Raw genomic sequence first — 26,646 nt, forward strand, 5'->3', positions numbered from 1 at the left:
CAGTGCAGCTGTGAAATTCGACTTCTGCCAAGTTCACGGCTGCCTGTAGCACTGGCCAACTCTGGCGCCTAAAATACTTAACCCAGGAAATCCCGGCTTTCACATACATTGTTGGGCAGCCCCCAAAATCCCTCCTCTGTGCCTTTGCTGTGGAGGACTGCAGTGCCCAAATTCTTCTGCTCAATTTCTTTGTAGACCCCAGAGGTAGAGCAGACCCACAGCAACTGTGCTGTGCCTGGGGGGTTCCTACCATCTCTCAAATCCAGGCTGCCCATCCCAAAGTCCGAGGTTATCTGGCTGGAACAATACTTGCTTTCCATCGCCATTTCGGGGTTCCAGCCCTCACAGTCTGAGGTAGGAATACAGGACCCCCCATACGCTGTACCTCAAAAATTCCACACGTGGGCTTCTAAATTAAAAAGAAAAGTTGGTAAACAGCAATCACGTCAGCTCCTTTTGGGATACAGAAGTCAATCCAACGTATTTTTCCTGTTTACCTCTGTTCCCTGTTGCAAAAGAGCTGCGGTCAGGGTGATCCTTCCCTCAGTTATACTCACAGGCTCCAGTCTTCCAGTTGCCTCTATCTTATGTGGCTGCTGTCACAGGGTGCTGCTGCACGCACGACCCAGGGCAGAATCCATCTTGCAATCAGACCTTAAGTTGATGATACATCCGAAGGAAAGCCCTAGCTTCGCAATCCGATAAAATATTAAAAGCTGGTAAGAGGCGGAGTGCTCTGCCTGAGTAAGCAGACATTTGGGCAGAATGGTTTTTTTTTCTGGTGCAGAAGAGTATTTTGGGATACTTCCCTTGCTTTAATATGAAGCATTCTGTATTACTTATCTGCTCCTTGGTCGTGAGCTGAAAATTTGAGGTGGATTTTTATTGCAGCAAGAGGGTGTGGAAAAGCTTAGTCAGCACAAAAGTTTAACTTCGCTAACAAGGTCTATAAATTTGCTGCAAGGATAAGGCAATGCCACTCCCTTTCCTGTCTAAATGCTTATAAGGACAAACATTTAATCAAAACCCACTCTTGTACACGAGCTGTGTTAGTGATATTCCGCATCTCATGTTTAAAATCTGAAATTTTAAAACAGAATTGTTTTTAAGGTCTGAACATAGTTTCTACTATTTTCTTAATTGCCTCATGGCTTCTTTTAAAATGCTTTTAGCATGTTCTGAAAACTAAATATAAAAGAGTAGAATGGACTAAAAATGAATATAAAAAAAAAAAAGACTTGGGCTGAAATTTAGTTCATTTGCATTTAGTGCTTTTACTAGTGTGAAAATGAGGATTTCCTGACAAGGCTGAAATTAAGCAAGAGTTTTGATCAAGTGTCATGAATCACCTCCTGACATTGCTCAGGGAATATACGCTTCCTCCTCACAGCAGTCCCAGAAGCCCGGTCACTTTGCAGGTCTGCACCAGGCTGGTATTGCTGCCGCTGAACGACTTGGAGCTGAATGGGAACCAGTCCCTTCCCTCCCAGGTTGCCATGATCTGAAAGCTTCTGCTTTGAATTTGCATGGACCTGTAATTTTCCCTGGGCACTGGCCGGGATCTTTAAAAAATGTTGGAGACGAACTGTCCTCTGGCACATGGCACTGGGGCAGGATGCTGATCTCATTTCTCTGCTCTGCCACAGACTGCGGTGTGACATTAGCTAAGTCAATTAGCTCCTGCCTTCATCTGGTTTTCATCTTTAAAAGGGGGACGGTGGCAATTTCCTACCTCACAGCAATCCTGTGAGGATAAATATATCAGCTCAGGAAGTGCTCAGATACTCATGCGATCAGTGCTTGGACGCTTCTTGTTCAGGCTGCGTTCTGCAGCGCCCGTGGCCTGCAGGCTGGTGAGGGGTCAGTGCTGAGGGCCACCGGAGCAGCCCTTGGACAGGCTGAGCACAGGGGCCATGGCAGCCATGGCCAGAAAAAACACGTTCTCTCACAGACCTGACAAGAATGGAAAGAAATGCATGAGAGACAAACTCTGTCAGGAAACAGAGGGGAGCAGAGACCATTCCAGTGGTGAGCTTACCGAATGTCCTGCACCGTTCTCTTTAACTCACACGCACATGATGTGTTTTAGTGATTTAAGCTGCTCTTTCCATTACCATTTATTTAGGGTTAGAGAAAGACTGAACTGTTATCTCTGGAGCATGGACACATGAAGACCACGCTGCAAAGACTTACTCATCTGTGAGTCTGCTTTTCTGAACAAGTGAGTGTGCTTCTACTTTTGGGAAGTGTCTCCCGTAAGCCGGTTGCCATTTGCACTCCCAGGCTTTGGCCCTCAGCAGAAGCAGGAGGTCATCTCAATTCCTCCCTCAGTAGCAAGCATTCCCAGGGCCTTCCTCTACTATGTTTTATTTGGTCAGGGGCAGAATTTTTTGCCAGGAACCAGCTGTCAGGCTGTGTGCTTTTTTTCCTTCTTTTTCAATAAACTTACCTTTCTAGTTTATTATGATGAGGAGGTAAATGAGCTGCAAGAGTTATTACTTACGCTATGTCTTGGCAGGATCTCTAAGGCATCCATCAAGAAGGGAGCTTCACTGGGCTAAGCACTATGCAACGCCATGGTAAGAGAGCGCACACATCCTGTCCAGATCTCTGCAGACAGCTGGGACAAACGCTGAAGGAGGGGAAAGGCAATTGCACCGACTTTACAGAGAGGTAAATGAGGAGCAGAAAACTTGCAGGGCTCGACCAGTCCCACTGGCTGGTGGCTGAGCCAGGAAGCAGTAGTAACCACCAGTTTGGCGTTGTGGCTGCACTTTTATTACTGTCTTTTATTTCTTCAACCAAGTGCAATCTGTAGTAAAGCAAAATTAAGGGTAAGTCGTTATCCCCAGCTGAAAGGCTTCACAGACCAGACACCTAGTGCTGCAGAAGAGAACGCATCAGCGTGCCCCTCCTAGGCTGCAGTTCCTTCAATCAGAGAAAAACGGAAATGGGCAAGACAGATATTTTTTTATTTGGAGCAAAACAGAGAATTCTAATAACCCTGTCTTACAAAGGAAATGAAGGAGTCTTGGGGGTAATATTGAAAAAATGGTGGGCAGTTAGAGTCAAGGCCATATGGTCCTCAAGCTGTGCTGTCAAGCCGATCTGCAGATGGAGATGTATTATCTTACACTAGCACAAAGTTGAGCACTGCAGTAGGCACTTGTGAAACAGACCAGAAGACCTGACAATACAATTGACAATTACTATAAAATCAGGTGAGAAAAAGTCATCAGCCAGAATTGTCCCTCTAAGAAAAAATAGTTGGAGAAAAGATGAGCTTCCACCAGGCTCTGCAACTTGCAGGTTCCCTCCAAAATATTTAGCGAGTTTAGCAACACCTGAAATGAGAAGGGAAGTTGTTCTGACAAGTCTTAAAAAATTCAGAATCCTGGTCTTTTGATTTTATACTAATTTATTATGTTAAAGGTGAGCAAAACCCATCCCACAGTATCTGCACACTAGCCTATTATCAAGTGGCACGCATGACAAGAATATGGGTGTGTGCATTTGCTCTGAAGATCTGATCAAAGGGAAGGAAGAGCTGCTGAGAGCTTAGCCAAGAGCAGTGACCTCCAAGCCAGGTACTGTGAATGCACACCAGGACTTTGCCTTCCGAACAGCTTACCACTGGAACGGCTGGGTTGGCGGCAGTCACGGGAGATGAAATAACGGGGTGCTACCCATAAACCGGTGGACACCGTACACTGTACACCCCCATCAGCTCTGGTGGCAACATGCCAACATATCCTGTAGCAAGCAAACTGCTTAGGTAGGTGCCTTTGCTTTCAGCTACGGCGCCTTGCCACCGCAAAATCCTTGAACAGGTAAAGGGGTGACTGACTGGCAGCCCTGGGTTCGGCGGCTCACCAGGCACCAGTGCCTCCTGGGCTTACATTATTAATTGTCTTTCAAGTTTTTACGTCATAGAGGCGTGAAGTGTGCAAAGGAATAATAAAGATTTTTGGGTGGTAGCCGTATGTGAAAACTCCGTTTCATGATGCTGATGATTAATGGCTTACACCCATGGGACAATCGTTTACCTGCAAGTCTTGGCTAGAAGCTCCAGGGCACCAAAAGTTTATGAGGCAGCTCTGTGTCAGTCACATGAATCTAGATTTGTAAAGGTGCTTAGGAACCTGCATTTTAGGTGTCTAAAAGTATCTATACCTGTCCCATAGATTGGATCAACTTTTCAGTGTCTCCTCTCATAAGCTGCTAAACATCTGACAAGATTAGCAAAGGAGCATTAAATCCCAAATCTTCCATTTTTCAAGCAAACTTCAAAAACCTGTTGCTTCCACCTCAAACGGAGAGGGGCTGGGCTGACATGACCCCCTGTAAACTCGCCGATAGGGCTGCGGCGGGAGCCGAGGGACCAGACTCCCACTCGCAGCTCCGTGAACCGCTCGGCAGCGAGGATCTCCCAGCTTCCCCGTGGTCTCGTGCTCTGAAGCATCCTGAAGCACATCCAAATTTTAATACAGAGTCGAACCCATGGGCACTTTGGCAGTGCTGCGTGGCGCCGTGCCAGCAGCGCTTACTCTAAGCTCCGCGGCCTCGCGGCGGAATGCACAGAAGGGCCGTTCTGCAGCAACGTTTGGATACCGAGCAGGGAGGGAAGTGTCTCAGAACCAAAGGCTTTCTGTGTCAGGGCTGCTCGCCGTGCGGCAGAGGTGCAAGGCTGGCTCTGGGTGCTTAGGTTAGGGCAGAGCGGAGTGACGCACACCCCACTGAGCTCGTGGTGTCGCGGTCAGGAACCTGAAGCCCTGTGCTGCTCCGAGCACTCGAGGGGACGACGCCAGGGCGCAGGAAGAGCCGCGTTAACTCCGCGAGCTGCTCCTCTGCTCCTGGCACCACCCTGGATGAGAGGACAAGGGCAAAACATCCCGGAGGAACACAGTTGCCAGGCATGGGAAGAAATCCTGGAGACCACAGAGGGAAAAAAAAAATTAACATGCCGTGGGAAACGCCTGAGCGGTCCAAGTACAGCGTGCGGAGGAGAACGGCAGCGGCGAGGTGAAAACGCCGAGCCGGGCGGTGGTAGTGCCTGCTCTGATGCAACACCAGCACCTGGGAAGGGCTGGGCGAGGAGCCAAAGAGCACCAAAACACCCGGCGGCCGGCTGGGTAACCCTTCAGCCCCCTGACCAGGCCGCACAACGCCCACCTCAGCTCCACCAGGCCGGGGAGCGAGGTGGGGAATCGAAAAAAAAAAAAAAAAGAAAAAGAAAAAAGGCCACGAGCAACGAGGGCGGCCGGGGGAAGCACGCTGCGAGCGTGCGGGCTGAAACAATTCTCAAGTCCCGGCTGCTGAACGAAACGCGGCCGAAATGAACCCAAATCGCAACAGGTCTCGGGCCGGCGTTCACCTGCTGCCGCTACGGGGGGGGGAGGTTTGTGGGGGGGTGGGTGCGAGCCTGGGAGGGCCCCGGGGGGAAAGAGGGGCCCCGAGGGGCCGCTGCTCCCCTCCGCCCACAGAGGGCAGCGGTGGCCGCCCGGGGCCGCGCAGCTCCCCCTCAGAGCCGACCCCGCGCGGGCCCCGAGCGATCGCCTCCCGCCCCCGGAGACCCCCCCCTCGGTCCCCCCGCCCGGCCCGGTCCCCCCCCCCCCCCCGCTCCCAGGCGGCTCCTTCCTGAGGCGCCAGCCCCGGGCCGCGGCCGCTCCCTCCCCGTGCCCGTCCCCGCCCCGCCGCCCCCGCCCACACCTGGCCGGGGCGGGCCGTGCCGTGCCGTGCCCGCCGGCTGCGGGGCCGACTCGGCGGGCGGGTGGGGACGACGAGGACGAGGAGGCGGCGGCGGCGGCGGCAGCGCGGTGCAGGCCGTGAGGGGAGCGGGGCCGTGAGCGGGAGCAGCGCCTCTCGCCTCGCCGCGGGGCCGAGCGCGGTAGCGGGGCCCCGGCCCAGGTGAGCCGGCGGGCGGCAGGTGGCGGTGGTGGCGGCGGCGGTAGCGGGGCGGGCGCGGCGGCGGCGGGGCGGGCGCGGTGCGCGGCCCCGGCGGGGGCGGGCTGGCGGCGGCGGCGCGCACGGAGCGCGGTCCCGCGGCTTGGCGGCGGAGGAGGGAGCGGAGCGGAGCGGGGCCGGCGGGGAGCGGGCGGCTTCTCGGAGGCAGCATGCGGGCGGCGGAGCCCCGGAGCCCCGGTAAGTGGCTCGGCCGCGGCGCCTTCCCCTGCAGCCCCCCCCCCCCCCCCCCCCCCCCCCCCCGATCCTCCCTAAACTCCGCCGCCTGTTGAGCCCCGCGCCCCGGCACCCCCGAGCGGCGGGGCTGTCCCCGGGGGGGGGGCACCGGGCGGTACCGGACCCCCCCCCCCCCCCATAACCCCCTCTTCCCACCCGCCGGGTACGGAGGGGGGAGCCCGGTTCCGCGGGGCGCAGCCGGGGGCACCTGCCGGGGCTGGGGGGGGGGGACACACGTGGGGCTCGGTGTCCCGGTGGGTGCCCCCCGGGGGTGTCCCGGGGCCGTGAGCGGAGGGGGGGTGCCGGGGAGGGCTCGGCGGCGTTTCCCCGGTTGCCGTTTTGCGCTCGGAGGAGGGAGGGCGCTGCAGCGGGGGGCCGGGGAGGGTCGCCTCGTGTCCCCGGGGGGGGGGGGGGGGGCGAGCGGCCGCCGGGGAGAGCGCCCGGGCTGCGGCGTCCCGGGTGGCGAGAACAAAGGGCCCTCGGCGGGGAGCGGGCGGGGGGGGCTCCGGCGTGCGAGCCCCCAAAATGAGGCTGGGGGGGGCCCAGCCGTAGTGCTGACCCCCTCCCCCCCTCCCCGCGTCCCCTCCGCTCCCCCGGGGGCTGCAGCCGGGCCCCGCAACCTGTTGGGCCGGGCGGCGGCAGCGCAGCGGGTGTGTGTGTGTGTGTGTGTGTGTGTGCTGGGGAAACTCCGCTCCAGACCCACCTGGAGGAGCTTTGGGAGCCCGGCACGAGTAAACCCGGCGGAAGGAAGGGTTTCCTCGCCCGCAGACAAAGATCTGCTGCTGCGGACCTCCGCGCTCGCAAAGATGTGCTGCTGTTTCCAGGAGACTGACCGGGGCAGCTGTCGGAGCGGTTCGGGGCTGGGTGGCTGTCGGGGGGGTTGTTTCGGATGTCGCCGGATGAAGTTGCGTTGTCAGGGTCGAGCGAATACGTCCTCGCGTCGAGCGCGGGATTGAGCTGTAAAAAGTGCTGTAGGCTGAGGGCCACCGGCTCGTCAGAGCTCCAGCTGTAAGTTAACGCCGAGCGACCGCTGGTTTAGGGGTCTCTGAAGACGGCTAACTCGAGCAGGGGTGGTGAGCAAACACAGTTTCCTCATTCTGCGTGTATAACCACCTTTGTTCGCTTTTCAAAGTAAATGTTAAGAGAAACGACAAATTTAATTTGAGATTACAAAGGTCCTCCGATGCAAATGACTCTATCTCCGTGTCTGGTTACTGCGTGATTGTTCCTAGGCTGCCCGTGTGGCTTGAGAAAGAGCTTTGCTTTTTATTTTTTTAAGCATGCTGCTCTCCTTACAGTAATGCAGGAAATGCTCGGCTCACAACAATAGTTTTATGGAGGGAGCATGTGTACTTTAGTCCTGGCTTTATTATTTCTGCTGTGGTGGTGAGCCGTGGGGCTGAGGGCGTAGGAGGACGGCCGCACGTCGAAGTGCGTGACCAGCAGCCTGCCCTTCGTGAGCAAGAAGTAAAATCTGCACGGCGAAACGGCCCGTTTGGGGTCTGGGAGGGGGAGCACACACACGTGGTGTGCAAATATCCAACTTCTCAGGTTGTGCCTTGAACCCACCATCTTAACGTGCACGTTTCCTCGCGTACGTCACTGGCACGCGTCCTGCTCATTGCAATAGGATGCAGCGTGACCGCACGCGTGAAGGGGTTAAAGCAGTTTGTGGCCAAAGAGTTAACGCGTCGCTTCAGCTCAAGAGAGTTTTATAATTCAGCTTAGTTACAAATATTGCCATCTGCCCTTTTCTTTGCATGTGCGTGTCCGTAAATATATCTTGGAGAAATACTGGTTGGGGCAGTTAGCAAAATAGTAGAAGCCATAGATAACGTTTTATTCTCACACATGTTGGCAATAAAAACGTTGGTGTCCAGAAAATCAAAGTAGAAACCTTCCACCCTGTGTCTGTATTTGGCTGTGGGCTGAGAGCTATGCAGGTATTTTTAATTTTTTCAGACTAAGCCCTGCTTTTGGGAGCATTAGCTAACTGTCATTGGCAAAAGCAGAGAAGACAGTCAAAGCTTGTGATTATAAGGAGAAAGATCTAAGCTTGTGGGTAACGGAGAAGAAATGTTTTCCTCTTTGTGTCCACATAATGCAGGGCTGTGGGAAGATATGCTTAATGAGGATGATTATTGCTGTGGCTTTCCATAAATCCACTTGTAATGGAGGCTTTGTACAGTTACTTCTGAATCTGTACATTTAAAAACTGCAAATAGCGATAATGGAGTTGGCTAATAGCAGACTGTCAAGTAAGTGCAATCCTTGTGATAACGTTCAGCCATAGATCTCCATTTAAGTATTACTTTTAAGCAGAAAATGTTTCTTGTAGGTCCTAGTATATGCAGTTTGGAGGGGGGGGAACAGTCGTTGCTGCATCTACTTGAATCTTAACCAGCTACCTTTCATTGTCCAGAGGTATTTTTTCCTCCTCTGATCTGATGAAAAAAAGGAGAGATCTACAATTCAGTGGATCCATTTGATTTGAATTGAGATAGCAGAAAGGTTCATTAATAACCAGCTTTAAAGAAGAAAACCAAACCAAAACAAAAAAAAACCTGACTGAAGAGGTCTACCAAAGTAGTAAACGTGTAGCTGTGTGCACATGAAAGTTGGGACCGATGCCTTCTGAAGTCGTAAACTTCCCTGTAAAGCATTAGAGTGAGCTGAGTGCCACTAGGCAGGAGTCGGAGCTGATTTTGTTAGTAGTATTAAATGGGACAAGCCTTTCCATTTCAGTTCTAAGTACCTTTTTTTTTTTTCCGTGCCTCTTAGAAGTCAGGGTTGAGTTAAATTACTCGTCTGTTATGCAACCTAAAAACAAAAGGTGAAACTAACACAGCAGGGAAGATTTTTCATGGATTCTCTCACTGCACTACAGGAGGGTGTAAAGTAACATGTTCTCAAGTAAAACACTTGTAATAGATACCGGTTAATTTATATAGAGCCTTGAATGAATGCAGTTTTAACTTGTGTAGTGAAGAAACAGCTTTTGAAGAAGCCTGGCACGTGAGTTGCTTGTGTGTACTGTTTGGAGGAGCTTGTTGAAAAATATTTGCGATGCACACCATCATTGCTTACTCTTCTTTAAAAGAAGTGCCTTAACTTCAACCTTTAATACAGTTTGTGAGGGCTTCTCGCATGTAGTTACTTTTGCTCAAAATCTGGTCTTAAAGGCGAGCTGCGTTTCTACGGGCGATAGCGCTGTGTTCAAATCCAAAATGTATGCTTCCTTTCCAGTAAAAACTTATAATTACATGGGGTGGTAGCGAACTGGAAAGTATTGCAAAACATATGTAAGAATACTGTCGTACAAACTCTAAAACTGAGGAATGACTCACTGCGCCAGTGCTGTATCAGATTCTATCTATACGCAAGGTTTAAATGACAAGTTTACTTTAGGCAGGGAATATGCAATTTTCTTGTACTCTTTCTTCATCTAATGTCAAGTGAGCTTAATGAAATGGTACATGTGGGCATACAGGAGGCACCAGTTGTAGAGCTTTAACGAGCAAAGGGAACAAGCACTACTTGGCTCGATTTGTGAAGATGGTGGAGGCATGCTATATACATACACTGTGTATATTAAAAACCAAGTGCACGGTACCAACGCATGTCTTGAGACATCTGTTAATATACCTCATGGTTTGCTTGTGTGCGTTTACTAACATTTGTTTTATTTTTGTTTTCTGTAGGAGAGGGTATTTGGGTTTTACTGGTGTAGGTGTTCATCTTTACGTGGTTCTCGTAGTTGAGCTTGTAGCTGGCACCTCAGGGTTTTGGCAAAACTTCAGGTCACTACCAAAATGGAATAGGTTCATGTTCAGCACGGGAAGGGGGCCAAGGATTGTAGAGTGAGGAGGAAAAGACTGCTTTCCGCTGGAGCAACACATGCCCGTGACTTTTTCTGTGATTGGGATTTATTACTAGAGCTTTGGGGAGCCCTACAAAGTGCAGGGTGTGTAATCAGGCAGTAACGTCCTGCAGCTGGGAGGCTTGTGGGGGCCTGGAGGAGGACAGGGCAGATGGTAGGGTGGCATCTCTTGGAGGTGACCAGTGCATGGATGCCGGTGCTGCGGTGCCTCACTGGTGGTTCTGCACATCCCAGGGTGCCGGACAAAACAGCCCTGCCAAGCTGGAGAACCCCGTGTCTGCTCCAGCCTTGGTGGAAGATGTTAAACTCTTCACAACCTCTTAATTTCTGATGGAGCCACGAGCCGTTCTGCCCTAGAGCATGTCCCTTTTGCTCTCTCTGCAGCTTGCCTTTATTAGCCGTGGGGGAGGTGGAAGAAGATGTGTCCTTGGTCTTCACCGTGCGTTACTCACAAGGGCTGTGGTCACCAGTGCCTGCGAGTGCTTTCCCTTCCTGTAGGAGGGTTGGAGTCCCCTTGGGCTCTGAAAGGAGGCTAAGGAAGGGAAGCTGAAGTACTTGCTGTTTAATATTAGTGTGCACCCAGTGGGTGTACGCATCTGAGCCTTACTGAAAAAAATGGTGAAATAGGTCATGCTCCTTCAAGGAGTCCATTATCTGAGAACTTTTCTGGAGATCAAACATGCAGAGAGAAGTTCTGGAGCAGAGGGTAGAATGTGCATAAAAAGTCTGGTTGAGAGCAAAACTGATAAAGCATCTCCCAATACCTCAGCCGAGCACTAGGAGGGAGTAGCTTTGTCTAGATGCTTTTATTGAATGCAGTCTGCTCTGAGGCTGAAATATGGAAATGCCATTAATCTGGGAAAGGATGGGGTCGTCCTGCTCTCACTCTTGCCCTTCAGCAGGAATAGAAGCTTCCAGTTTACAACCTGCCCAAAAGACGTTTATTTCTTGGCACAAAATTTCAGCTGCAGCTGGCAAGTGGGTAAGTACTTTCATGCAGCCTTACTGAGAGAGAGAGAGGAATTATTTAGGTTGGCACACGAAGTTTATAGTTAGGAGTTGTCAGATGAAATTGAACAGAGGAAAAAATGTGAAGACTGGTCATGTGGTATCGCTTTCTCAAAAGCAGCGTTAGAAATCCCGTCATTGCTTATAATTAAACAAAGCATGCATGCATTTGACTGTGGAGAGGAATTATCTCTTGGGTTAATCAGCCTCTTTTCCTTATTTTTTCCCCCTGCAAATGGAGCGTTAGATACTGAGTTGCGTGTGTGTATGCAAAGGATAACATCTGTTCTATTTTATGGGACCCACATAGCGTAGTTGCTTTTTTATCCCTCCAGTGTATGGATTCTTTTTTCGTGTGTCATCCTAGCTGCTGAAGTCAGCCGGGCACTTAAGCTTTGTAATAACTCCTCTCTCTGCAGGAGCAGGAAGTTATTCATGAGATGGTACTCAATTCTTCAGTTAAATTTCCTCACAAACTTAGGTCTTGCAGTGTTTTGGAAAAGCCATTACTTTCCTAGAGGGTTTTATGAGTAGGGCTGGAATTGGGATTATTGTATGGCAATTCATCTGGGGGAGGTTTGGTAATCGTTCTAGCAACAGGTTAGATCGTCTGCATCAGCCTAGATCTATTGTCGTGGGCTCGTTAATTGGGAAGGTAAATTAGATATGAGAAGTAAGAAAGGCTAGACTAGTGTTTGGATTTTATGGTGTGTATATAAAAAAATATAATTGTCTTATCTGGCAGGTGTTGTGCTTCTGATCTTTTATCTTGAAGGAGAACCACGGAGGTGGTTCCAAAGGACCCTTGGTCCTTTTGGACGCTGAAAGAGGCCTTGAGGTGTCATGTGCCTTGAAGACAAGATGGAGAGGAAGGAAAAAAAAAAAGAAGGGCCTCTTTTAGATGAAGTTGTAGTCTTTATGACATGGTATTTTTTCCACATATGAAGTAGTTACGTTTGTTTATATCTTGGTAGCATTTGTTTCATTGAATTTGATCAAAGGTTTAGTTGTTGCAGAATCGATAGTAATTCCCTTTTCTTAACAAAATCCCTGTAATTTATGAATGCACTCTCCATTGTGTTTTAACTACTTGTAATATAGAATTTGCAAAATGATACAAATTGACTAGAAGATAGGTGCGAAATCCAATAATACATTTTTCTATGTCAAAGTTAAGTGAAATACAAAACAATTGAAATAAACAATGAAAATTAGCCTCTTAAGCCTATGAACTAGTAGGTGTGGAAATAATTTCATGATATATATTCTAATTGGTTTTGTTGACTGTTCTTGAGCACAGACAAAATTCCTTTACAGTCTTATGCATTCTAATCTATGCATTATTATGTGGTGAAAAACATCCTCATAAAGTCTTATTTAACCCGAGGTTGAAGTATGCATTTTTGAAGGCATGTTCTAGATGCTGACTCCGTCTCCTTGCTGCAGCCTTGCTCAAGGGTAGCTTCCATTAATAAAACACAGACCTGAAGAGTTACACCCAGGGAGACAAATATTTCAGCACATTGCAGGGTTGCTGCTTTAATTCTGCCTCTCGATGTTAAGATAAAATTCTAAACTTCGGCAAGAAGGTATTGTCTCCTTCAAAAACACTTGCAAGATTGAAGTCTGTTGTAAAAAGTCTTGCTGCTCCCGTTGGTTTGAGTTTTCCTTGGGTCCAGCTATATCTTCAGAGCTGCTAAAACTGTGCTTTGTGCTTTGGGTGTTGTGTTTTGATAGAGTACCTGTTGAGGTCTTTTATTTGGATTGTTGGCTCAGGGAAGGTGTTTTAGAATAGCTCTTCATTAACCTCATTTTCTGAAGCCTGTAGGTACCGGGTCCTACTTCTTTGCCCAACAGGTCAATGCAAGGAGAGCTCGCGGAAGCCTGTGCTACAGACGTGATCTCAGCTCCTCTGCTCTTCTTGGTTGGTGCACGGCGAGCTTTTTGCTGTCCCTGCTTGGATTTCGGAGGAGATCCTTGTGGGCTCTTGCAGTCCCCGCATAGAGCAGGCAGGTCCCATCCCTTGCAAAGATGCACACCTCCCGGCGGCTAAACGCACGCTTTGCCCTGGTTTCCCTCGCTTGCTGCTCACTTCCCTGGTTCTTCGGGTCTGCGGAGGCCGTGGCTGCAAGGAGCGCTTCTCACCTGTGCGGGAGGAATGCACCAAAGTGTAACACGTGCGCCTTGGCGATAAAACTCGAGCAGCTTTATGGGAGCAAGCTGTTACTGCTGATAATTGCGCTCGGCTCTTACTATGCTTCTTACCTGGAGCTTTTACTTTGTGAGCAACATAATAATAAAGTGTGCTGCTGTAGTAACTCGGTGACAATCTTCTGCTTATGTCTGTGTAAGAAATAAGGGGCATAATTAATGATAAGGAGATCTGAAGGATTGTGGCAACAGGCTGTCACGCTCCTCCAATGGTCCCCCCACCCTGGTGTCATACAGTCTTAAAAGATGCTCAGCTTTAAGCCTTTTCTTCTGAAGAGCGATCAAAAGCTTCTTCATTGGCCAAAACCATCTAGACAGATGGACAAATGTTTATCGTAAAAGGACTTGTACAGAATTATTGGGCTCAACAGCTTGGCTGCAGCGAGGAAAATGCCTTTCGTACACTGGAAGCCATGAGCTGTGTTTTGTTTGCTCATATCGTTGGGTGTGCAAGGTAGGCACCGTGGGTTGTGCAGTATTAAAGAACACGCATAGCAGTCATGTTGCTGGGAAGTATTTGTAAATATGAGTTTGAATTAAAGATATGTATTTTTTCTTATTAAACTTTGAAGAGCAGTGCTTGGAAGACTAGTGAATTTTTGATGCTCTTAAATGTTGTCTGCAAGGAACAGGTGAGGAATTTGCTGACCTCCTGTTTTTTTCTTTCTTTTTTTTTTTTCTTGGAGCTATACCTCTCCTGTGTGTTAGTTTTGGATGTTAGGAGAAATGCAGACATTATGTTTAGGAGTTTAGGTGGTGGGGTGGGCCGACACAACTGTGTAGGACATAAAGGGAGGATGAGCGCTCAGATATTGGCTTTCTTTGTATCTGAAGTGAGTTAACAGCCTCTTGGATTCTTGTTGCACAGTGTAATTAAAATAAACACTATAATGCTAATCATTTATGTATTTTTGCCTGTGGGTGAAGTTTTAAATTAGAAGTAGCTATACTTCGGTGGAAGTGGATTTTTTTTATTATTATAATGTTCCCTGTTTCCAGTCTGGTAATATTTCTGTGAGAGTGCATAAAAAATATTGCTTGGCAGATTTGTTTTTGTTTTTTATTACCTAATTGTATATTCTAGTAACAATGTAATTATTGCTTTTAACAAAAACTGCCTGACTTGAGTATTTAATTCCATCAGACTCAAGCAGCCGCTGATGAGGTGATAAATGATAGGTTATATGTAGAAGTGGATTTGCAATTATTTGCTGCTTTGGGAAAAAAAAAAAAAAGATGTTTTGTTTCTGTCCAATGACTAATGTTGAAAATCAAAGCAGTGCGCCAGATGTTTTTTCTAATGACTGTGGTTCAAGGTCTCTTTTGTATGGAGGAGGGCTTCAACTGAGTTCGTCTCTTGGCTTTGAAGTTTCTCCTGCTCGTTAATGCAGCAGTCCTCCAAATCTTCTGTTCTGGCCTCCTCGGTGACCGGGCTGCGTGGAGGAGCTGCTTTCCCAACCGGCTCCCCATTCATCGGGAGGCAGAGGGGCGAGGGAATTCGTGCAGCGCGGCCCGAGCGCTCCCATTCACTCGTGTTTATTTCATAGAATTAAAACAAGAATAAGTGTTTCGCCTTATTTGTTGATGTCTGATTAGGAATTAGGAGAGGAAACTGAATCGCTGGTGTGATTAACGTTAGGTTTTGTTTCTGATGCATGAAAGGGCTCATTGTCTGAGGCTTTTCCCCCATAGCTCCCTGCCTAATCCTGCTGAAGTCATTCTAACGGCAGCAGCAGTTGAGGCTCTTCGTCTTGTTTTCCTGCGTACTTCGTGGCACAGTTGGAAACATTTCCCCTTCGAAGGAGCTCTTGCATCTCGTGGTGACGCTGCTGTCACAGCAGAGGGGACCGTGGTGGCTTGTAAGGTGGGCATCGGTTTGCGCAGGGGCGGGAAGGAAGTTAATCTGAAATCCCCAAACTGACCTAATTTGTGCTACGTTTGGGTTTCAAGTCTGGGCCTGGTGGTTTTGGGAACCCGGTCTGTCTCCTGCCTTTCTGCAGCCGCAGTTGAAGGAGGTGAGCTGCCTGGTTCTGATTAATTTCTTACAAGTTCTTGTTAGACCAACTTTCTCTAATTGCTGATGCAGTACTTCTGCAAGGAGGAAGTTTAAAGTTGCTCGGTGTGTATTTTCAGAAGAAATGTTACAAGTTTAAGGTTTGTAGAGATTATGGTATTTCTAAAATCCTTAGCGAGAAATTGTAGTAGGCACAACTATTCCTCTTTTGAAAAAAAAAAAAACCTGAAAGAACCGACCCCCCCACCCCACCCCCATGAGCGCTGGCCTTTCTTTTCTTCTGAATCAGACTGTCATTGCAAGGTCTCAGTGATTTAAAAATATAAAATAAACTCCCTCGAGGAATCTATTTAAAATTATTTGGTTCACTGAACATTCAGTGCACGTTCAGTCTTGGAATCCATTACATGCCTTTAGAAAGTCTTTAAAAATCCTCTCTGACAAAGTTGGTCTGAGTTTTGTCCCTTTGGCAGGTGGGCATGGGGGAATTTCATAGCTTTATTTTCATAACAGAAGCGTGCAGAATTAGTATTGATTTTAGTATAGCTGTCTGCTAGTGCCACTGTATTCAGGGGTCGTATGTCAGCTCTGCTTTTGTGGTGGCAGCTTTCCGTGTTTCCTTAGCTGAAGCCTCTAGTTGTGGGGCTCTGGAAATAATTGGGAAATGCTGTTTTTTTTTTTTTCCCCTTTGAATTCAATTTGTAAAGCTTTATTACCTAGAATTAAATTCTTATCAGGCTGAAATGGTGCATAAATTCTCGTTGAATGGAGACAAATGCTATTAGAAACCTGTGAAAGTAAGCTATGTTTTAATCCTAAATTTATTTTCATTGCCATTGTCATATTTTGAGAACACTTTGCATCTACTTCATCCGTGCACATTGGTGTTCTCTTGTTCTGGTAATTTTTAATGGTTAAGTCTGGGAGAAACAATGCGTGTCAGATTCCTGCGTACGGTCTGGTTACATCCTCTGGCATCACTTGGGTTTCCAGATACCTGGCGTGGGTGTTGCCAGCACCCATCAGGGCGTGCTGCCTGCACACGTGCTGAGGGTTGTCATGTTATTTGTATGCAGCAAAAATATTTCTTTTGGAAGAACTTTCCAATGTTTTCAGCTGATAATGTAGAAAAGTGACATCTGCTTCATCGTTTTTTGTACGCACGTATTAATAGTTGCTCAGGGCTCAGTAGTTCAACAGAGCCTGAAGTGAGGTAAGAACGTGAAGAAAACCTAAATAACGGACATTCCCTCAGGATGTGCAAGGGTGTTTGATTAACCCACCTGACCTGGAGAGCAGTTACTATTTGGACAGTCGGCAGTCCCGCTAGCCATCCTTCATTAGCGGTGGCCTCCATTTGGAGCCTGCGCTCTGCCTCTTCCTCTGGAGAAGGTTTGGGTGATGCCGAAATGGAGCTGGGACCCTTGGGTGCACAGGGACGTCTGGCTCTGCCACCAGCCAGGGGAGGGGATGGAGGCAGTGGGGAAATTGTTAATTGCGGGTTGTCAACGCCGTGCAGGTTAGCTGGTAGCTGAAGCTACTAGCCTGAGCAGAAATAGCGATGCTGTCCTGAGAGGTGTAAAAGACTTGTCAAAATCTAATCTAATCTCCTGCATTAAGTGTACGTTGCAATAACGAATTAAATGGAATTCCGGCAAGTGGAGATGTGCCCTTTTTAATAACTTCTCAAAAAATCAAAATGAAGTATTGCGCTGGAAGAGGCATATCACTGTTAGCCAAATTTCTTTCTCTAGGATCATTTTTAATTTTATGTGAGCGTGTATTAATGGTTTAAAAACTCATTTGTCTCCTTGTCAGCAGCTTGACCAGTATTTTAGTACAAAAGACATGATTTCATCTTGAACCAGTTTTGTTTATCAGCGGGTGTTGCAGCCAGCTGGAAAATTGTTTGACTTTTTCACTGCTGTGGTTTTGACGTAAGATGCCTGCTGTAAGAAAGTAAAATTGATGTAAAAACAATGATTCTTTCAATTTTTGTATTTCCATTTTGATTCAAGGAAAGGGGGGAACAGGTGTTTATGCTAAAGTATTTGATCTTACCCTTTTTCTGAATATCTGCAGTAAATATTGTATTTCAACTTGGGGAAAAAAAATCCTACCCTTGCTCAAATCTGAGCAAAATGAGGAGAATAGTGGCTACAATTCTGACTTAGCTCAGTGCATTGCTGGGTACATTGCTGCGGCTGTTGTGGTAGAAATACAGCTGGTGAGTTTAGTGGGAGAAAAAGCCTGTACAAAAAAAACCCCTCTTGGAATAAAAATGTGGTTTAAAAAATGCTTTTAGTAAGTTTTTTCCTATTCTGGCAATGAAACAGCATGATTATAATATGTTTTCCTCATACAGGTTTTGTGAGTGACTAGACAGGATCCAGCTCTGAATTCCTGACTTTGGAGTGTCCAAATTTGTGCAAAATTAACTTAAAAGTCAGTTTTTGGAAACTCTGTTTCACCAGAAAATTAATGAGAAGTTTAGTGTAATGTGCTACTCTACTCAGTATGCTTTTTTTCCCCTGAAATTACTGAGTTATAAATATTTTAAGTTGAATACAATTCTTAAAGTGTGATTCTGAAGTGAGCTGCGAACAAGTGTTCTCCTGTATTTGTGGCCTCAAAGTGAAAAATGTTTTGATGAATAAAGCTACTACATTAGTTTTCATAATAGTTTGCTGTGACACAAATATATTTTGTAGGTGTGCTTAAAAGGTGTAAGTTTTTCAGCCGTTCTGCCATATCTTTTCACCTAATTGCTTTACAGATTTGCATATAATGTTGTTAATTCAGCTCTTTTTTTTTTTTTCTTGATCGATGAGGCATCTCTAAACAGGTAAAAAGCCTTTTGGCTGGGTGTGAGATAAGTTGAAGTGTTCAGTTTTGCAGAGCTTCTTGCACGTGTGGGATGCCCGACGGCATGGCGAGGGGTTGCTCGTTCTGCCCGCGGGTTGTCCCCGCTCGCTCTGGGCGAGGTGTGCAGAGACACAGGGAAAACAAACACCACGCTGGGTGTTTGTCGGGTTGTCCTGCTTCTTGCTGATGCTGCTAGATCTCCTCGAAAGGGCTGCCTTGCTGTAACTGTGTGGCTAACTGGAAACAAGCGACTTCAGAGGAGGTCCAGCATCAAGGCAAGTGTCACCGTGCAGGTAGCTCCAGGAGACAAACCCCACCTGGCAGCTGTGGGCTTGGTTTTCCAAGCACTCGCTGTGACCTTGACTGCGTGCAGACAAGCTAAGAGACCTACTGTCAAGCTAAAGAAACCCTGTGTGAATGCACTGCTTGGTTTAATAGTGGATTTTTTTCCTTTTCTAAGGAGGGATGGGGAAGACACTGAGAGTTCCCAGCTACGATGTTTTTTCAGATCCTTATTTGAAAGTGTTTTAAACGAGGGACATCACATCAGAAGCTGAGATACAAAGCAACCTTTTGAAGTTAAAAGTGGGTCTGCATGAAAATGAACTGCTTGTCTGTGAAAAGAGTCAAGTGTGAAAGGATAGGATAGTTTCACTAAATGAATTTGATAGTCTGAATAAGTGTGGTGAGGCAGAGAGGAGAATCTGGAAAGGTCAGGGCTGAGCATGTGACTCCAGATGAGGCGGTGGAAAAACATGAAAGGGATTGAGTGGAAATGCCTCGGTTTACATTTTTTTGCTAAGAAGTGATTTATTTATTTTGTTGGAAGGTGGTCATAAAAAGAGGACTTTAGAAGCTTGCTGCAAAGAAGTGGGAATCTGAATCCTTTGGGATATTGTACCTCTTGCATTCAACTTCTGTGTGGTTTTGAATAGCTAAAAGATCAAAGCCCCAAAGAACTCCTTATTGCGTGCTGCCCCATTAGTAGGACTGCCCGGTCCTACGTGCTGTGCTCACTTGAGCACTTCAGCAGCTTTTTGTCCCAAATGTAGGTTTTCTTACTGTTACTGGCTTGTTTTCAGTGATCCACATAACTTGAAGATTTTAACTGAAATAATTCATTAAATGCTTTCCGTGTCCCTAATCCTGCATTAAAAGGATAGTGTAGAGAGCGTGATATCTTTCATTTATCTACACTAGATGCAGCAGATTTGCACTGGAAGCAGGAAACAGCCTGAACTTTTCATAAAAAGTGGTGCACTCCAGGTTGACTGTCACCACTCTGGGTGGGATCTTGAGACTGATGGATGAAGCCATAAAACCATCAGCACTGTGCTTAGTAGTGATCAAAGAAAGCATACCAAGTCTTAGGATCTTAGGAAATGCTATGAGAAGAGTGAAGAATAAGATAAAGAACACTATTATACCATGTCTAAATCTGTGGTTTGTCCATACATTAAACAGTGTTTCATCTCCCCTTCCTTTCATCTGAGAAGAATATAGTACAGCTAGAAGTGTGGAGAAATGCAGCACGGGTCATCAGAGATCTGTAATGGCCTCCACATGACGAATGACTTGGAGCGGGCTGGCCGAAGAAAGATGTGACAGGTCTGTGAAATCACGGGTGGTTTGAAGAGGGCTTGACTGTTTTCATCTCCGAACGTAAGAGCAAGGAAAAGTCAAGTAAACTTGGTAGGAGCTGGGTTCAGACCCCTGCAGGAGGAGATGGTTCTTCACACTGGGGGCGGTTAACTTGTGCAACTCCTGGGAAAGGTCTTCTCGGGGCTACTCAATAGACAAATCACACCAGACCAAGAAAGTCCCTACCACTGGGAGTATTGCAGGCTACAGAGGTGCTTGGAGAAGTGCAGAGATGCTTGTCCTGGTCTTGCTCTTCTCTCGCTGTTTGCTAGCAGGCTACGCTGGAGACAATAGGGCTAGCAGGAGCTATGATGCGACCCAGTGCGTCTGTTTTTATGTTCGTGTCCAGTGCTTTGCCATGAACCCTATGAACTTTTTGTCCCCGGTTTGCCTAACGTCGGGCGTGCCCTCTGCAGTTGAGCCTTATCCATGCAACGTAGTTTCATGAACAAGAGCAATGAATAGATAAACTGCAGTTGGCTAAAGCTGAAAGCAAAAGTAGGGGAGTTGCTGCTTTCCCACTCCCGTTCCCAGTTGCTGCGGCTCACCTGATGCTATTTCGGTGTTGGGCCACTTCACTGAAGCAGCAGAAAAAGAGCTTAAGGGGGAGGGGATGAGCTGAGCAGCTTTCTGCTGGTTAGTGGATTAAAGCAGTTCATAGGTGCAGCGAATGCCCAAGGGGACGGGACTGCGCAGCGAGGCGTTGTTGTTTTCACCAGCAGCGAGCCATTAGGCAGCTTCCATGCCTCCCAGTTGCGTGGTCTTCGCTTGCTTACGCTGGCTTCAGTGACTGCTAAAGCAGCTCGTGGAAGGTTCGGAAAAGCAAGAGAACAGTCCAATTCTGCTGTTCTTTTAGAGATCTTTTTTAGCGAGCTCCAACAGGTCATAAATGGTGCTCAGACAGGGCTCGATGCCAGCATCAGGTAAATGGCAGCAGCGCCCAAACAGGCACAGGCAGTCCCTTGTGCAGTGGTGGCATCTCCCTTGCAAAACCAGCCTGCTGCTAATGGAAGTACAGAGATCCCTCCCAGCGTGGTAGAAACACCATGGAGTTACCTGTCAGAAGTGGATGGGCAGCATCATTGCCAGACGTAATTTGGAGTGAAGAGGGCACCAAGCGTGCAGGAAGGTAGACACTGACTTAATTTTGCATTGCGAGGAGGGTTAGAAGATGTGTTCCGACAGAAACTGGGGAGAGGGAAGGTGGAGTGAATTAGCGCTGGAGCAGAGTTTCTTCGTGAGGTTCTGCGGGTGAGGGCGTTGAGATGTTACTTGCCTGGGAAGCAGCAAAAGCTGCATCTTCTGCTTTTGTGGAAGTTTTGTTTTCTGTTCTGTTGGAGTGTTTTTGTATATGAAATGCTGATCAAGATTATAAAATATCATTACTGCGTGTGAAAGTGCAGTGTTTGCGAATGTGCCAGTTTGTTTACAAAACAGATTGTGTCTTGTGGCTCCTTCTGACATCCGACCCTCCAAAAGGCTGTAAGAAGCAATGATCTTTGATGCTCTTTATTTTATTGGATCAGAAACAAAAGATGCCACTTCATAAAATGAAAAGATCTGCTTTTAGTTGAAAGGAGTTACCTTGTGAATGTTATAGACATCTATGAGAAATAACGGTAGAAGATAAAGATTTGTTTGAATTCATCTAAGAGAACTAATACTCAAGATTGATGGGGGGGAAAGATGTGTTTTCTTTTAAAAACCTAGTACAATATTAATGATTTCCAACTATTCTGTAAATATCTTCATCTGTCTTGGTAGATCTTTCTACCTTTCGTATTTCGAAAGAGATTTGCTCTGCTGCTTCTGTCTAACACTTCATGTCAAAATAATTTTTCTTTCATGGACAGGCCAGTAAAATGTCATGCAGATTTTTTTTTCCCCATTTTTGTGCAGGCAGGTCAGTAGCACTTTTATTCAGGATTAGAAAATTTTCCTGGTTTTGGAAGGCTGTGTAAATAGGCATATCTGTGGCCTACTTTTCAGTACTCCTGTGGTGTTTTGGATTCACACAAACTCAATTTTTTTTTTCCCCCAAAATCTTTACAATTCATTTTTAAAACAGCGCTAATTCGGTGTGTCTAACTAGCTGAGGACCATTAATAGCTTCTCTATTCAGTAAGTTTATGCAGTAAAGCTCCTTCTGGAGTGATGCTATTAAATAATTCACTTATTTTCCTCAACTTCTTTTTATAGTGGCCTAGCTTTTGAAATCTTTACTTAAATGTTGTTTGAAATTCTAATCTTACTTCTTTAAGGATTAATTAAATTAATGCGTAGTTTATGGAGAAAAATGTTCTATTATGGGAGAAACATATGTAACTTTTATGATGAATTTTGAAAATGTCAGTATGAATATAGCAGTAACTGATGATAGAAGGGATAGAAGGTGATTATAGAAAAAGAGCACATTTTGTTTAGCTCTTGGATGTGTGCTTTAGGATTGTGGATATTAAGGTAGGTAAAACAGGCTACACAAATGGAAGTGTGTTTATATCCTTGCTCACTTTTTAATTATTTTGGTTATAGTCACGAAAGCTATGCAAAATTTAAACTGTTCAGTGAAAGGAATGGGTTGTACTGTGACAACTGTTAAGGGCTTATTTTGAGGAGAAATTGCTCCCTAAACTTCTCCTGCAGCCAACGTATCATGTTTGCAAAAGTGTTGGAAAATAACAATACTAATTTTATGGCGAAGCTGTGATTTGCTTAGAAAAAATAGCATATGGCAGAGTGGTTGTTCTGAGAGTCCATGCATCCTCTTGAGAAACTGCGTAACTGAACTGAGCTCACCGTTGTGAGGTGTTGGACTCTTGTTTTGGGTAGAAATATCTTTAGGGTGTACCATGTCTCCATACCTTTAGAGAAAGGATATTTAATCCAACTGTTGGAGGGTCTTTGTCAAGAGTGTGTAACCACGTACTCCTCAGTAGAGGAGAGTAGCCCATTACCAAGCACAGGTTGACAAAATGTGAATGTAGATTTGTCTCCACAGCAGAGACACTGCTTTCCTCTGGAGGTATAGCTTGCAGTAGACTCAGACTTTCAAGTACTACATTTTGCCGTGGATATGGCCTGGAGTTGTGGCATGCTTAGGCATCAGTCCTGGGTCTTCAACTTGATTTTTACCTGGGATTTTTGTTGACTTATTTCTTTGTCTGGGTAACTGGCTCGTGATGAATGATTTGCAATACAGTCATTTCTTCCATGTTGCCTGATAGCTGTTATTATTTTATTCCTTGGTAGAATGCCAGAAATAACAATTAAACCCAAACCTTTACCTGTGCTTTGTTGAAGGCAAAATTGAACTGATTTCTGATGAAATCTTTGTTCTTTCAGGATCACTGTGGCATTCTGGATGTTCTCCAAATCCGTTTAACAGCCTTCAGTCCCTTTTGTCCTGGGGTGCATGGAAGAAACTGGCTTTGTCTTCAGCTCGTTGATGGTTTGCCCCATGGTTGTTGTCAGACTGTCATGCAAGGAGACATTGTGTGTGTCTGTGCTTGCCCCGTTGTCCTTAGTTCCCACACGATATGGTCAAAGGTGTTCCTCCCTTTGTGCTGGTGGGGCATGACTTTGGGTACGCTGCACCTCCATGCGGTGTTGTGCCCAATGTTACCCCATGCAGATCATGGCCTCTGGTAGCGATCTCCTTAGCTGGGAGCTGGGGAGAGGTCCACATCCTCTTGGCTGGGAGTCAGTCTTTTCTCCAGAGTAGGAGTTGGCCTGGAGGAGAGCCCTGGGACAAGGCTGTGTCTTGCTGGAACGGACTGATGAACCCGTTTTCCTTTGTGCGCCTTGTGCTTCGGAGCAGAAGTCTCCTGGTGTACCTGAGACATCAGGAGGGCTTTGTCTGGACAACCAGACCCTGTGGGTGTCCCTTGAGGCTGTTTGTCCTCACGGTGTAGAGCCTTGGTGCAAAGACACCCGGCAGCTCTCACAGTGGACAGCTGCGTGTGCTTGGGGCTGCGCTGGGAAGCAGCAACCCAAGTGGGGCAGCTGGGAGGATGTTCTCCGCCTGTGATGGAAAGAGAAGTTACTTGCCTGTGAGGGGGGTCCTTGGAGATGTGCAGACCATGCGTGTTCACTTGTCCTCCTGTGACTGCCGGGGGAACCAGGGGAGCGAGGTGTGCTCCGGTCCCAGCCCCTCAACCGTGCCTCTGTGTGTGAGGGCAGGGCCTCCTCTGGTCGGTCCAGCGAGCTCCCCCCTCACCCCCAGCGCTTTGAGGTCACCAGCTTGTGATTATTGTGACCTGCACGTCTCATAGCTGGGGTGATGTCCTCACTCACCCTTTCTCCATCAGGCGTGCTCCTTTCCCAAATCCGTGGAGCTGCGGTGGTCACACACGGGTTTTATGGCTGCCTGTTTTCACCTCTATTGCTAATGCCAACTTGTAGCTGGTAATAATTTGCCACAAAGAATACTGCGGGAAGTGAAACGCTGCCTGATTGTATATTTCTTCATTTTTGCCTGGAAAACAGCATTTGACTCATTCACAGCATGATGCAAAATATTTATAGTGCTTCAAATGCCTGCAAATACATGTTGCAAACAATAATGTAAGCAATGTCTTAAGCCACGTGGAGCAATTTAATCTATCTGAAACTGCTCCCTAGGTAACTTCTTGATATTATCGACACAGAAGACTGACTTGGGGTAATTCAATCAATATCACAAATTTTTAAAGTAACAAAAATATCATTTGATTTATCTTCGAACTGGTCAAAATACTTCCGTTGAAAGAGTAGTTCGTCAGATCTCAAACTCCAGTGATACTTTGTAAGTAAATAATAAAATTTTATTTGAATTTTATTTGGGAGCTTTACATAAGGAATTAAGAGATGCCAGGAAGGGTGGACGATAATAACCTGTGGCTGGGAATACTTTATATGAAGAGAAGCTGAACTGTTTTGCATCAGAAAAAGGCAAGTCAGAAGGGGCATAATTCTAGAACCTAATAAATAATTTAGGAAATCTAGGTCAGGAGTCTGTTCTTGCATTGTGAGACAGAAAAGAAAGGTGAAAATTCAAAATTGGTCAATTCAAGATGGGTGAAAGGAAACTCCTTTTTACAGTGCATGCAGGAACACCTGGGCAGGCGTTTGCATGGGAGGTCAGTTGAGGGCAGCAGCTTTTAAAATTCATGAGAGGGCTAGGCATTTATGGATATTGGGAGCTGTAAAAACATTTGAAGAAGAAACAGAATGCTGTTTCAGCTTTTTTTTTTTTTTTTTTTAGCAATTCTTAGCTCTTAAACGACAAGGAATGATGCTTAAACTGAACTAGGTGGTCTCCTCTGTTGGAAGTTCTCATCTTCTAAGCCTCTCAATGTCTCTGTAGCACACTGGTGGTGCTGGGTGAGCTTCTGGGCTGATTCTGCCTTGCTCGTAGCTTCCTCTGCAGCTGGGCATCTTGTGCACCTCTGAGATCAGCAAAGTACACTTCTTAGAATATTATGCAAGTGAAATCTAGAGGACATAGCCTTTCTGTGGGAAGCTGGCAGATTGTGCAGACTATTCGATAGACTTTTTATCTGGAGATATAAACGTAATGGATTTTAATATTTAGATTAATATTGGTATCTGATGTGATTCCTGCTGAGTCAGTGCGAAGAATCCTGTTGACTTCTGTGGACTTTAGGTCAGTTCTCTTAAAACCAATCCTATATCCTGTGTTAACTACTGTATCAAAAGGTCCATCTACCCTTGCTTGATGGTTTTTACTATTTAAAGAAAATATTTTAGGTGGTAAGCAAGCAAGAATCTTGTATACTTTTACTCTGGGAGGAATTACCCAATTAACATGTTCCCAAAAGTCTGCCCAAAAGTCTCGCCCAGCAAGCTGTATTTTTAGCAGTCTTTGTCTCTAAAGCAGGTCACGTAGGTTCTTTTTAGCTACAATTTACTACTAAAATTTGCTTTGTTTTGGGAACACTTCATTCATTTCTCAGAACTGGGGCAATTGCTGAAGGTCATCTCAGAGAGGAAAAAAATGTTTTTAAACCTTGAGGCTTAACCTTGGGAAATGTGATGGTGAAAATGTGATGTGCCAGGCAGAACTGAGGTTGCAGTCACCCTTACAAAAACTATCAGAGCAAGTGATGATTGAACAGAATGGACAGGAGAAAACAGAGGACTTGAAATATGTGTGGTTGGTACATCCTTATATTAATCTTGAAAAAACTGTGAATCAGATAATTAGCGTCCTTGGTCTACAAATGATAAAATGGAGTCATACAGATTTAGTGTTCTTTGGAGCTGTTACTACAAAGTTCGGATTAATATATATGTATATATACATTTTTTGTGTGTGTGTATATATATATGTGTATATATATATAAATATAAAAATAAATCCTGCCATTTTTTTGATGATTGCAGAACAGCAAATTTTGGACTTTGAATGGGCGTGTAGGTAGGAGAAAATACATTTTACTTCAAAAACTTCGGTCTAATCCTTGTCAAAATAATATACTTAGAATGAATTTCTCAGTGGAAATCGGAATATTTCTGGCAGAGTTGCCATGCTTATTTTCATTCATCTTCTCTTGTGCAGAAGTAACCTGAGAACCATCTTGTATTAGAGGAAATCACTGGGCACAAGATCAGTAGGTTGTGGCACCATTAGTGTCAAACTGATGGCAACAAAGCGTTGTAGATCCTCTACTGTATTGCATTAGGAGTGTTCAGTAATATCATTTAGCAAAGTTATGTAAAAGTTCTGGTATTAGTATTTATCTCCAGAGTTCTAAAAATCTCAGTTTCTAAATATGCTTGAATGTTGTTCTCTGAATAATGTATGCTAATGAAATGTTCATTAATGTGGAGAGACAAGCTGGTTCTGCAC

General features: G+C 46.2%; 1 protein-coding gene across 13 annotated transcripts in view; it reads left to right on the forward strand.

Annotated features, from left to right (window-relative positions):
* The first annotated feature begins 5,770 nt into the window (after positions 1–5,770).
* The window catches only part of PTPRF (protein tyrosine phosphatase receptor type F), a 371,288-nt gene continuing 350,412 nt past the window's right edge, over positions 5,771–26,646 (forward strand). For 10 of the 13 annotated variants that reach the window (XM_067001288.1, XM_067001293.1, XM_067001297.1 and 7 more), the window contains exon 1: positions 6,006–6,141. The gene's annotated coding sequence lies outside the window, so the exon portion shown is untranslated. Of the gene's footprint in view, positions 5,908–6,005; positions 6,142–26,646 lie in introns of those variants that run through there. The other 3 variants (XM_067001289.1, XM_067001291.1, XM_067001290.1) reach the window with 3 other exon arrangements.

Source organism: Anser cygnoides, chromosome 8 (genome assembly GCF_040182565.1).
Source record: "Anser cygnoides isolate HZ-2024a breed goose chromosome 8, Taihu_goose_T2T_genome, whole genome shotgun sequence".
In the NCBI taxonomy this organism is placed as follows: domain Eukaryota; kingdom Metazoa; phylum Chordata; class Aves; order Anseriformes; family Anatidae; genus Anser; species Anser cygnoides.